The sequence below is a fragment of the Vidua macroura genome, chromosome 4 (assembly GCF_024509145.1).
Source record: "Vidua macroura isolate BioBank_ID:100142 chromosome 4, ASM2450914v1, whole genome shotgun sequence".
Classification (NCBI taxonomy): Eukaryota; Metazoa; Chordata; class Aves; order Passeriformes; family Viduidae; genus Vidua; species Vidua macroura.
In genome coordinates, this window is record NC_071574.1 from 34,584,175 (window position 1) to 34,596,306 (window position 12,132).

Below are 12,132 nucleotides of genomic sequence, written 5' to 3' on the forward strand. Positions count from 1 at the left end.
TAAGGAAGGCAGAACTTCTCAGTGGTATTAAGTGAAAGGACAAGAAGCAACAGGCACAAATTAAACACAAGATATGCCATTTGATTTTTTTTTTTTTTTTTTTCCTAGGATGGTGGTCAACCAATGGCACAGGTTCCCCAAGATGCATCTCCATCCTTGCAGACATTCAAAACCCCACAGGGCACAGTCCTGGGCAATATGTGCTAGGTGACCCCGTGACCCCGCTCTGACCAAAGGGCTAGCCAGTCTCCAGAAGTCCCTTCCAACCACAACAATTCTCTAATTCTGGAAAGTGATTTAACTGGTCTCTGCTTAAAATAAATTGAAAAGAGGTTAAATTAATCACCCATGAAATTTCTTCTCCATAATGCATGGGGAAAAAAAATGTATAATCAACTTTATTGTGCTTTAGCTAGTGTAAAAAGGCTTAAAACGGTTATAGCTGAAAGCTAGAAATATATAGGAACTCTGACCCTAATGGATGTCAACATGTCTTTTGGACTCCTGGATATTGATGGCAAGACTTTAAAACCATAGATTAAAAACAACAGGAGAAATTCAGATGCTCTGATCCAATTAATTGTCTCTCTCTGCAGATAGTCAAAACCCAGCTGGATGTGTTCCTGTTACCTGCTCTAGCTGACTCTGCCTTGGCATGGGGGTTGGACCAGATGATCTCCAGAGGCTGCTTTCAACCCTAACAATTCTGTGATTCTGTCATTGTGAAAGATAAACATTTTCCCCAATAATTCCTGCTGCTAATGCTCCTAGTTTCCCATGAGAAAGCAGAACATAAATAAACATAGAACTTCAGGTAGGTATTCACAGCTGATATTTAAAATGTATTAATAACAAATGCATCAAATGTATTTCCTTTCATAATGGAAAGGTATATTGAAAAGCCAACAAACTTTGCTCTGATCACTCCAAATAGTTGGCTAACATGCACACTGAAAATGTGAATAACCTGCATGGTGTTCAGTGGAATATAATTTCATGGCATTCTATACTAAATGAAAACACCAACCCTTATATAAGCATTAATCGGTTTATGACAGCATCTCCCAAAGAATTGTTCCAAAGAATTGATGGAGACATCAACCAGTGGCATAAGTTTTATAAGTCATGAAGAACAGAAGCACAATTAGACTGTAGAAAATAAAAAAAAAAAAAAAATAGTTTATAATCAACATATTACTTAGAGGAAAAAAAAAATCCTTTAGCAGTTGAAATCACACATCTTCACGGGATCAGATAAAGCTTTTATTTTTCCATAAGCTTTTTCTTTCTGCCAGTTTGAGTTGTTGAAAAGATATGACTACTAATTATATTTTAAGTTTTCTAATTAACTATTTCCTTAAAGAAAAAGTAAACAGTACATGCCTATTTTATTTGTAGCCACTCAGAACAAAGAACACAAGTTAAACAGAAATACAGTGTATTTCTGCACACAGGTACTCATACAAAGGCATGCTATATGTAGATAGTCACATGGGCATCTTGTGTTCATGTTGCTATGGAAACAAACTTGAGCATAATCAAACATGATTACAAAGACATTCTAGCTCTTAAACAGAGTATGAGTCTTATCTTTTCTTTCTTAAATCAAGGATAAAAGCTGGTTTATAAGGTTATAGAAGAGCTGCCAGTTGTCAAGAGTATCTGAAGCTAACAAAATTATAACATCTGAAATACAAAGATTTTTCATTTCACAGTGTTTGTGCACTTATATGTAACTTCAGAGACTAGCGCAAAATGACAGCAGATTATGGCACAATGTAAGGACACTACGGATTTTGCATTATACAGAAGATGTGGCAGATAAACCTGGCATTTTCTTTGATTTCTTAAAAACTAAATTTATAGGAAACTTTCACTATGGAACTATTTATATCAAACAGCATACCCATTAAAAAAGATCAAATCAAAGAACTATGTTATCTAGACTTAAGTTCCTGTTTTCCTGTTTTTTCACAGAGCACTAAACAATCTCTATTCAATACCTGTATCTGTTTTATATTGGTCCATCTGCTCTGCAAATGTTCTTGCAAAGCAGTTTCCCATGGCAACACCAAATATCACATAGTCTCAGTCTTCTGTCAAAGCCCTTCTAACTGATCCACTCCTGAATTTCAAACAGCATATTTTTCTGCAGTATTTAAGTAAATAATACATGGAGTATTTCTTCAAGCAAAAAAAAAAAAAAAAAATCCACACGAATGAAATAAATACCCATGAATAAGCCCCTCTCGTCAAGCATTTATTTTTTATTTTATTGTTGTTTTAATAACTTCATTTTTCAAGACCATTAATTTAAATCATCTAAGGCAAGGTGGAAGATATATGTTATTTAAATACCCTGTCAATCTGATGGGAGTTTTTACTTGATTGAAATCTCAAAATTGATATGTTACATGTAGCAAAACAAATTGTGCAAAAGCTTTAAAGAATAAGGAAATAATACGTTGAAATATAAGTTTTGGAATGAAAAGACCACAATGGCCGCTTACTGTGGGACAACTTCTGATAGACATCATCACCTACAAATTATTACTAGCCAGCCCCTCTAATTTTTACATCCTCATATTTATAATGTTCAAATAGATATAAAGAAGAGGAAAATTTATCAATACATTTTCATTCAAGATAAACTAATAACACTGATTTCATGAAAGTAACTCCTATTTTACCTGTGATTCTATCTTGAGAACCCGTTCTCCCTAAATTAAGACATGGAAGAAACATACATTCTTTAAGTGAGGTTCTTCTAAAAAACTCTCTTAAAGTAAGCATCAAAAAATCCCAAACTCTTCAGTAAATATCACCCTAGTCCTGAGCACACTGATTCTGCATGAAAGTGCAACAGAAGCATTATTCAAGCTGTACATTAAGGAATAAATGTTCAGACTTAGGCAAAGTAGCCTACTGAATTTCAAAGTCTGATGGATTTTATTTTAGATTTGCCTGACCAAAACCAGGATCAGCTAGGAGATCCCTGTGGAGATCTGAAAAATAATCAGACCTTCTGGGCCACTTCTACATCACAACACTTTAGTTTATGGTTGTGTTTATAGCCTAGAGCTACTTTAAGAACTACTACAATTTAGCAATCTCAGATCCATAACAAACAACAGGATTAAATTCCCACAATAATTTTCCATCAGCATCCCCTCCTGTCCTGGTTATGGCTGGGATAGTGTTAATAGTGTCCTTAGTAGATGGCACAGCGCTGTGTTTTGGATTCAATATGGAATAATGTTTCTAACAAGCTCCTGTTTTTGGTTGCTGCTCAGCAGTGCTTACCCCAAATCAAGGACTTCTCACTGTCTCATGCTCTGCCAGTGAGGAGGTGCACATGAGGCTGTGAGGGAGCACAGCTGGGACAGTTGACCCCAAATGGCCAAAGGAAAATTCCATACCCCAGAATGTCACTCCCATATAATATGCCCAGTATATAAACTGGGGGAAGCTGGCTGGAAGGGGCTGGTCACTACTTTCAGAAGGGCTGGGAATCCATGAGCAAGGGCTGAGAAGTTGTATCATGCATTACTTGTTTCTCTTGGGTTTTATTCATAGAATCAGTCCATTCCCTCCTTTTCATTACTAATCTTATTTTTATTATTAGGATCATTATTATATTTTATTTTGTTTCAATTATTAAACCCACAAACCCTGTTTTTTTTTCCTGATTCTCCTCCCCACTGGAGGGTAGAGGCAGAGAGTGGGTAAGTGGCTGCCTGATAATCAGTTGCCAGCTGGGATTAAATCACCCTACTTTTCCCTATCATTTCCTTGGGTTATTCTTGGGTTTTCCAGGCACACTCATCTGCTCACCTTGGAATTTGGCCCAAACACATTTTGCAGATTAGTCTAGATTTCTGGTCTCTGTGGTGAAATTCTGTACAATGATTCTGCTATTTTTAGTTAGAAAGGCTTCTTTACACGTTTTAGACATAAATGACACCATGGACTAATGAAGCAAAATATGGCATTTCTACAGAGCACAGGGCAGATCTACAATAGGAGGACAATTCAGCTGGTCTGTTGTAGATGCAGCGAGTCAGTCCACTTTATGAATATATGCAAATATTGCTGGAGGTATAAATCCAAAATACAAATACAAGAGCCCTCTCCATGCAAATAAGAGCACATAAATATGTCTTTACAAAACCACCTGTATGCTCAGCTGCTACCTTTCCTGTGGTTTACTACCCATCAGCCAAAGTACACTGCCTACAATTATCTGTGGACACAACTTCTAACTATTTGCGATGAACAATAGATGTATTTTATCATTTCACTCTAAAAACTTTTACTCTGCAATTTTAATAGGCCATTGAAATAAGCCTGTGGATTTATGAGTGACATGTTTATGATTCTAATGTGTTTTATTTTCCAAGCAAAGACAGGTAGTAGCACTGATTCCATCAGTCACTAGGGTCATCCTAAAAACTGCTAATTCAATCCTTAATTGTGTAAGCCTAACCATGAATGGGTTTTATTTTTCTTTACTGTATACAGAGTGTTTCTCTTAAATATGTAGGTCAGTTTTCTTGGTTTATAAGAAAATCAAAGTTAAAAATATTTCAGCCAAAATTACAGTGAAAGCTATAAAAAGAACATTAAGTTTTCATCAAACCACACATACTTTGTGTTTACCTGTCCACAGGAGGATTAGATTTTGACTCATTTCAAAATACAAGAGTAAAAACCTCAGTGATGAAATGACCAGTGACAGTAAATTTCATCACATGCTACTGCCTGTGATACATGCGAGATGAACTGGCTATGAAGCAGAGCATGTTTTGAAAAATATTTTTCAAATACGCTACTTCAAAAGTTATGATTTAATCTAAAAATAAAATAGAAATTCTTAGAGGACTAACATCCTGCTTTTTCTGAAAATCTGAAAGGCTGTAATAAAGACTTTAAGTTATTACAATCTATTCTGCAAATGGCTAAGCAGCCAGGACTGTGTTCATTTATGCTTTGTCCTTTTAAGCTTTCAGGGTGCTGTGTAGCCATAGTAACTATGCTTTTTCTCTGCAAAATCCATTAGCTGGTTTCAATCTGGGATTCAATACTACCATAATCAAAGCCAAAGATTAAAAAAAAAATTCTGATTAAGAAAAAGATTGTTGGTGACAAGCATTTATTTTAAAAGCAATTTCTGCATATCTATGCTTTAAACATAACAGCAAAAGAAACCAAAAGCTTAAAAGGACATCAAAAGATAAACTCAAAATTAATTTTAAAACTAGGTTACCATCAGAAATTACAAACTACTACCTCAAACTAGACAGTTCAGAAGACTAGGATAAGATCTATTCTGCATCCTACTTGTATGCTGTTTTTAGTCACAACAGCACTAAACAACTACAAATTCCAGCTCATTCCTGACACTGGTTACAGATAAACTAAACTAATGATATTGTCACTGTTTGCTTGAATCCCAATTGCAAGAAGGTACACTTGGTAACCAGAAGGAGGCACATTTTTTGCAAGTAATTGGTATATACTCCAAAGCTGGGATCTGAAAGTGTAGGAATATATTCCACTAACCATTAATTGAAAAATAAATTCCTTGAGTCTCTGTACTGGATACCATATTCCTTAACTGAAAATTTTCACTGCCTCGTCATCTATTTTACAGTTAATTCATCCTCTGCTGATTTTTCCAATTCCATTTGCTTCTGCATTATGTTAGAATCAAACATTATTCAAAGAAAATATCTGCAATGGCAAGTGTGTGCCTATTTGGGCTGGGGAAGGGGAGGATATCCCCTAATAAGAGAAAATTATCCATACTGGCATTTTATTTCTGCATTCTAGCTCCACATCCTGCCATAGCCCTTCTTGTAACAAGCAAGAAGAAAGAATGGTAAGGCTGTGGTTGTAGGGTAAAGAAAGACTGCGGGATTATTTTTAAGAGACCACTTTTGCAAAATGAACTCATGCTTGCATTCAATAGAATTTAAAAAAATGAACTTCATGAGCTACCTGAATCTAAACGTTCTCCTTTTTCCCTCTTAAGACACAACTTGTAAAGCTCTGACTCCACTGAAGTTAACAGCAAAACTGCCATAATCTTCACTAGTGCAAAGATTTCACCCCATGTATATTTAATGACAAGGATGACCCAAGAGAGGATTAAAGGTCACGCTTTCTCTGTCACTACAGAGGACAAAGTCACGTCATCATGGCTCCTACACCTAGCTTGTCCAATGATTCTGTGATCATCAGCTTGGCCCTGCTCTAAATCAGAATGACAGCACATTCTAGAAATCACAGCATAAAGCAACCCTAACAGTTTCCAGGAGTTCAACTCTGGAAGGAAGAGGCATGAAATGCTTCTTTCCAAGAACTCTTGGTTCTGCCTTTCAAAGAAGAACTGACAGAGGCTCACCTTTACTTCAAAACACTATGAGCATATTGAAGAAGGCAGGGATGTCCTTAACAGATCATTTTGACAAGACACCCTTTGTCATTAGCAGCGACTGCACAATTTCACCCAATTGGCTATAGAACAAAGTACTTCTGTATATATTGATAGACTACTCTATGAACTGAAATCTTAGGAGAAGATATACAAGTCCTTTTTCCACCCTGTCTTCCGGATACAAAAAACTCCTAACAGGAGGCAGCACTGATGGTAAAAATCACAGGAGATCAAATCCAGGCCTGAACAGTATTCAGAAAAATAGAATTACGAAAACAACCCAAAACAAAACCAACCAAACAAAAACTGCAATCACAACAAATCAGAAAAGCTGGCGATTTCATAGAGTGTAAAGAGCCATAGTTGCTCCCAGCAGACTTGCAAGTGTTGCAGAAGCCAATAAGAGCTTTTCCAAGAAACACAGCTTAGAATGCCTTGATAAACACCAATAAATTTTCTGTTCCCACAGGCTTTAAATCAAAATACTGCACAGCATTGTCTATGTACATGCCTGTTTAGGTAACTTTAACATTCACCTACAGTTATTCCATAAAATTTTTGTCGAAATTTAAAAGCCATTTTTCCTTCTTTTTCTCATTAAACTAAGAGAGACGCCAACATTTTAGGGCACATATCTTCATAGCTTTGGTTTCTCCTGGATTTAATTAAGGTGTTAACACCTTTAACAGCTTAAGAGTAATGCCTAAGAGTAATCCACAAGTTTTAAATTATGAGGAAATACAAGCTAAACCTATCTTTAAAACCTGAAGTACCAGTTAAAATAAACTTGGAAGATATCTAGTCATCAGAAGTCTTGTTTGGCACTAGAAAACAAAAGAACTTCACACCAAAAAAATGCCCATGTCATCTTCATCTGAGGAGGCTAAGGATGTTTTCTATGTCCAAGGATATTACTTTGACACAAACCTCCCTGCTTACTCTCCATTCCAGTATTCTGCAGTTGCCATAGTTACCATTTTGCACGACCACACTGTGAGTGGTGACTTCACATTCAATAAATCCCCGAAGGCTCAAAGTTGGCAAAATATTTCAAGGTTTGTGCAGAAATTTTGCCACAAATTTTCACTAAAAGACTGGCAGGAGCCAAGGCACACTCAAACAACTGTCTCTTTTTGAAGACTGGATATTTTATTTGCTGAACTGCAAACTTTCAGCCACAATGAGAATATGGAAGAGAATGAAGGTACAGGAATTGGAATCACAGCAAAAGTCATTAAATATATTCTATGAATTTCAACATGCAATTTTCACTACAATTCCAACAGTTTTAAATAAGGAAGGTGACCCAAGTGCAATCAGGTTTCCTCTTTCCAAATTCCAAAAATGACAAAGAAAAATCCTTAAAAATTCCTAAACCACAAATTAGTAAACAGGACCCAAGTTATAGCATTTATGGATTCACCTTCCATAGATGCTTTCATCATAGCTACCATGAACACAAAAGACATAATCAGAAACCTTTCTCCAGAGCTTGACAGATGGCAAAAACAAACCATGCCATGACCATAACAGGTAAGTCACTTAACTACAATCTCATAATAAAAAGCAGATATACTGGATTTCTGCATAAGGTTCCACAGCTTAGCCCTTAAGGAACAGGGAATGTAAAGAACTCTGGTTAGAGGAATTCTGTGCTGTGTCTGAAATCTTTTAACGTGATACAGATTACTATTGACTGATATACAAAATTCAGGTACACATTGCATCTCTCCAAGAAGCAGAATTTCTAGAAATGAATCTACATTTACTAAATGCAGTGTTGGATCCTTGGACCCTGCTAGAAGCTTCCAAGGAAAACTCTTCTCCCTACTTTTCCTGCAGATGAAAAGCACACACATGGGTTTTGGAAACCGTCCTACCTTCCAAATATGTGATTGTCACAAGAAATATAAGGTCAAGATTAAAGAACTTGCAATACTTTTTTTTTAATAAATTAAATTAAACTACATCCCATTCAGTTTGCTCTATTCTGTTTGATCAGATGCCTTACATGCCACTCAACTTTTGTGTTTCCTACACCCCAAATCAAAAGAGAACATGATAAGATGACAAGAACCCAACTGGATTACACAAATATGATGCTAACAGGGAAAGGGACCTAATGAAATTATGAAAACATCATACCCATCCACTTATTAGCATACATAAAACTTGTAAATCAGAATTTTTTGTCACAGAGCATCTCCAGCTCAACAGTTAGCACTAAGGATCAAATGTGAGAGAAGGTTATTTTCATATTCATCCTGTGATCTTTCATATGCAAAGCAGCATCACCCTGTTCCTCATCTCTCAAAACTGCACTCTTATATGAACATACTTGAAGATTCCACACTGGTTTTAACCTTAGAATAACAATGACTAAAAGCCATCTGCAACAGCCCAGCACCTTGCCATAGATGCATTTATTTCCCCGCTTGGTATGTTTGGCATCTTTCTCACTTACATATTGCCAATTTTTTTTAAATTACCCTTCTGATGACGCTAACCCTGCTGATCTCATGTTTCCCCATGTAGACAGAGCAACTAGAAGGGTTCCTGTCTTTCCACCCTGTCCTGACATGAAAACAAGAGGACACTGGAAGATCAGTGGATTATCTAGAGCCAGATGAAGCAGATGTTAATACTTCCCATGAGCCTCAGAAATAAGGAAAATAGATTTCTGTACTTTTTGATTGGCTTTTTAGATGAATTATGTTAACACATTATTGCCTTCTGCAAAGCATTTCGGTGTCTATGCAGAGACTACTGCATTTCCATGCGTATTTAAAAATCCTTGCTCACACCAACAGCTAGTATTAATCAAGCTTTCCATCTAAAATCAAGAGTGATCAACAATGAAAATTGTCCACAGTGTTGAGCTCAAAGCACTGTGGATCAGAAGCACCAGGTCCAGCTGTAGGCCAGTCAAAGACACACCCCAGGAGTCAATAGGAGAGCCAATACTGTTCAATACCTCCATCAATAACTTGCAAGGTGAGACAGAGTGCCCCTTCAGCAAGTTCACAGACAGTGCAAAACCAGAAGCAGTCAGTACATCAGAGGGTTGTGCTGCTATTAAGAGGAACCTTGACAAGCTGAGAAAAGAGCAAAAGACATGAAATTCAACAAAGAGGAAGTGCAAAGTCCTGATCCTGTGGAGGAACACCAGGCATCAGTATGGGCTGGGGGCCAAATCGCAGGGAAGCAGCTTTGCCAAGTGGTACCTGACAGTCCTGGTAGACAAGCTGACCATGAGCCAGCAGTGTGCCTTCACATCAAAGATGGCTTAGAGCAACTTGACCTCTCCAGGTCAAAACCAGTGATTCTTTCCCTCTGCTCAGTGCTAGTGAGAAACATCTGGAGAGCTCACTCCAGCCTCAAGCTCCCCAGTACAAGACAGCACAGCGAAGGAAGTTCAGTGAAGGGCAACAAAGATGATTAAGGGACAAAAGGAAGCTGAGAGAGATAAAGGCATTCAGCATGGTGAAGGGATGGGACGCATAAAAGGATGAGAGAGATCGGTGTTTGCCAGTGGCGACCAGTCACAGGACAGAGGGAACTGGACACAAACTGAAATACAGGAAATTGCAGTTAAACATCAGGAAAGCCTTTCTTATTGTCAGATTGGGCAAACACTGGAAAATGTCTCCAAGGTTGATTGCAGAGTCTTCATTCTTATATAAGCTCAAAATATGACTTGAAACAGCCCTGTGGTCCCTTCCAACCTCAACTATTCTGTGCTTCTCTTAAGAATGAACGTGTCTAGTTTTAAAATAGGGAACCCAGGTGAGGCTTCTCACCTAAGAATTAGAGTGTCTACACAGTGTTTTGTTATGGTCCACTATGTTCTTGCACAGAGTCAACTTCATGAGGAACTGAACCACTACATTCTCATTATGCCTGTTGCTTTGAAAGTAATTATTCTCATATTTATCAGCAACATTAGTGCTCAATTATTTGTGAAAAAAAATCTTAAAATAAACAAATAAACTAGGAAAAAGTGAATGAGGAATGAGTGAAAGTGAAAACAGGAAGGAATGTACTGTGATTTTTTTTTTCAATTGCCTTACACTATAATTTTTTCATAATGTGAACACTTGGATTTCATTGTGTAGATTTTTTCAAGTGCCATCTGTTTTTCAAGTCCTCAACAATTTTGCCATTAATAAATCTAAGTCCCTGGCATCCTCATTCACTATACAAAACAGGCATTGCATATCACTCAAAATATGAAAAAAATTCTGAAAGTTTGAAACTCTCTACAAAGTGAGCTGTAGCTCTTATTTTGCATTTCCTACTTATCAGACAACTGTTTTACAATTTAAATGTTATGTCAACTCATCCATAATCTTCTTTTATGTTCTATTTCAATATTTCATGAATAGAATATTAATCTATCATTTAAATTAATATATAATTGAAGAAAACTCAGTTCTCTCAGTTCATGAATTTGAGAATTCATAGTACCCAGTTGTCAAGTGATATCCAGCAAGCTGTCATGAGGAAGAAGTACTACATGTACCTTCCTGTCCCCAAATGCTGGCTCCTATTACAGACCTTCATTCCTAACACAGCAACAGGGAGTCATTTTACCTCTCCCTGAAACAATTTTTCCCACCTACAAATCCAGCTATAATTTTTTATCAATTAAAATCATCACTAGCTCATTTTTCTTTATGCTGAGTTCATTTAAACCTAGGTGTATTCCAAGCTAACAGGAGGCTGCTCAGATGACCTTTTTTCTAAAATCAAGGAAGGGAGTAAAAGCAGAAGAAAAAAAAATAGGAGGATTTTTGAGGTATTACTGAGCTGCAACTGTTTATTAATCTACATCTGCAGAGACCAAAAGAAAGTATACCACAGGGTGAGGGATACATAACCAGTGACAGGTTCCTTAAACTTACTAGGTCACAGGGAACCTGGTACTTGCTTCCTCATGACAATAAAATATACTGGGGATGACTTAGAAGTAAGAGAGGTGTCAAAATACAGCCTTTCGCTTCTGTACTATGATTTCTGCACAGAGGAAATAAGATTTGCTACCTCTGATAGTGTCACTTGGAAGCAGCATTTAGGTGACTGTCTCTCCCAGTGTGCCTTTTGCTAAATTAACAAAGTCTTACTTAACAAGCTAAAGCAAGTACAACCACAGTTCCTGCATATCTAAGATGCAATATAATGAAAATGCTGTCCTGAAGCTGGAGTAAAACATTTAAGTTCATGCCTCAGGCAATCCGATTTCTGGAACAGGAGAAACATTCACAGCACTGTCTGACCAGTAGCAGCCTCACTAATTTAACATTTTCAGTCCACAATTATGTATACTATATTCACAAAATCTCTACTGCATAACTTCTTTTCTCTGCTAGGGAGGGTGCAGTATTATTTACATTAATTAAACCAAACCACTATACTATAACTGGTGTAGAAAAATTGTGCAATGTACTTTTCCAGACAACATTCCTAACCAAATTCCTTAAGTGAATGGCTAGTGTTAAGAAAAACAATAAAAAACTGCCATAGGACCAAAAACATTTTTAGCTGAAACTTTTTATGCACAAGCAAGGTACATCACCTCAGACTTTTTTTCCTAGTAAATATACTCAAGGAATACCAGCATTTCAAACACTGCTACATTGAGGTATTCTACACTTCATAAACTCAAGATACTATTTGCCTACTGAAAACATGAA

The 12,132-nt window shown here is 36.8% G+C and overlaps 1 protein-coding gene across 2 annotated transcripts in view; it reads right to left on the minus strand.

Moving 5' to 3' along the window:
- The window catches only part of MARCHF1 (membrane associated ring-CH-type finger 1), a 224,141-nt gene that overhangs the window by 151,454 nt on the left and 60,555 nt on the right, over positions 1-12,132 (minus strand). The window lies entirely within an intron of this gene.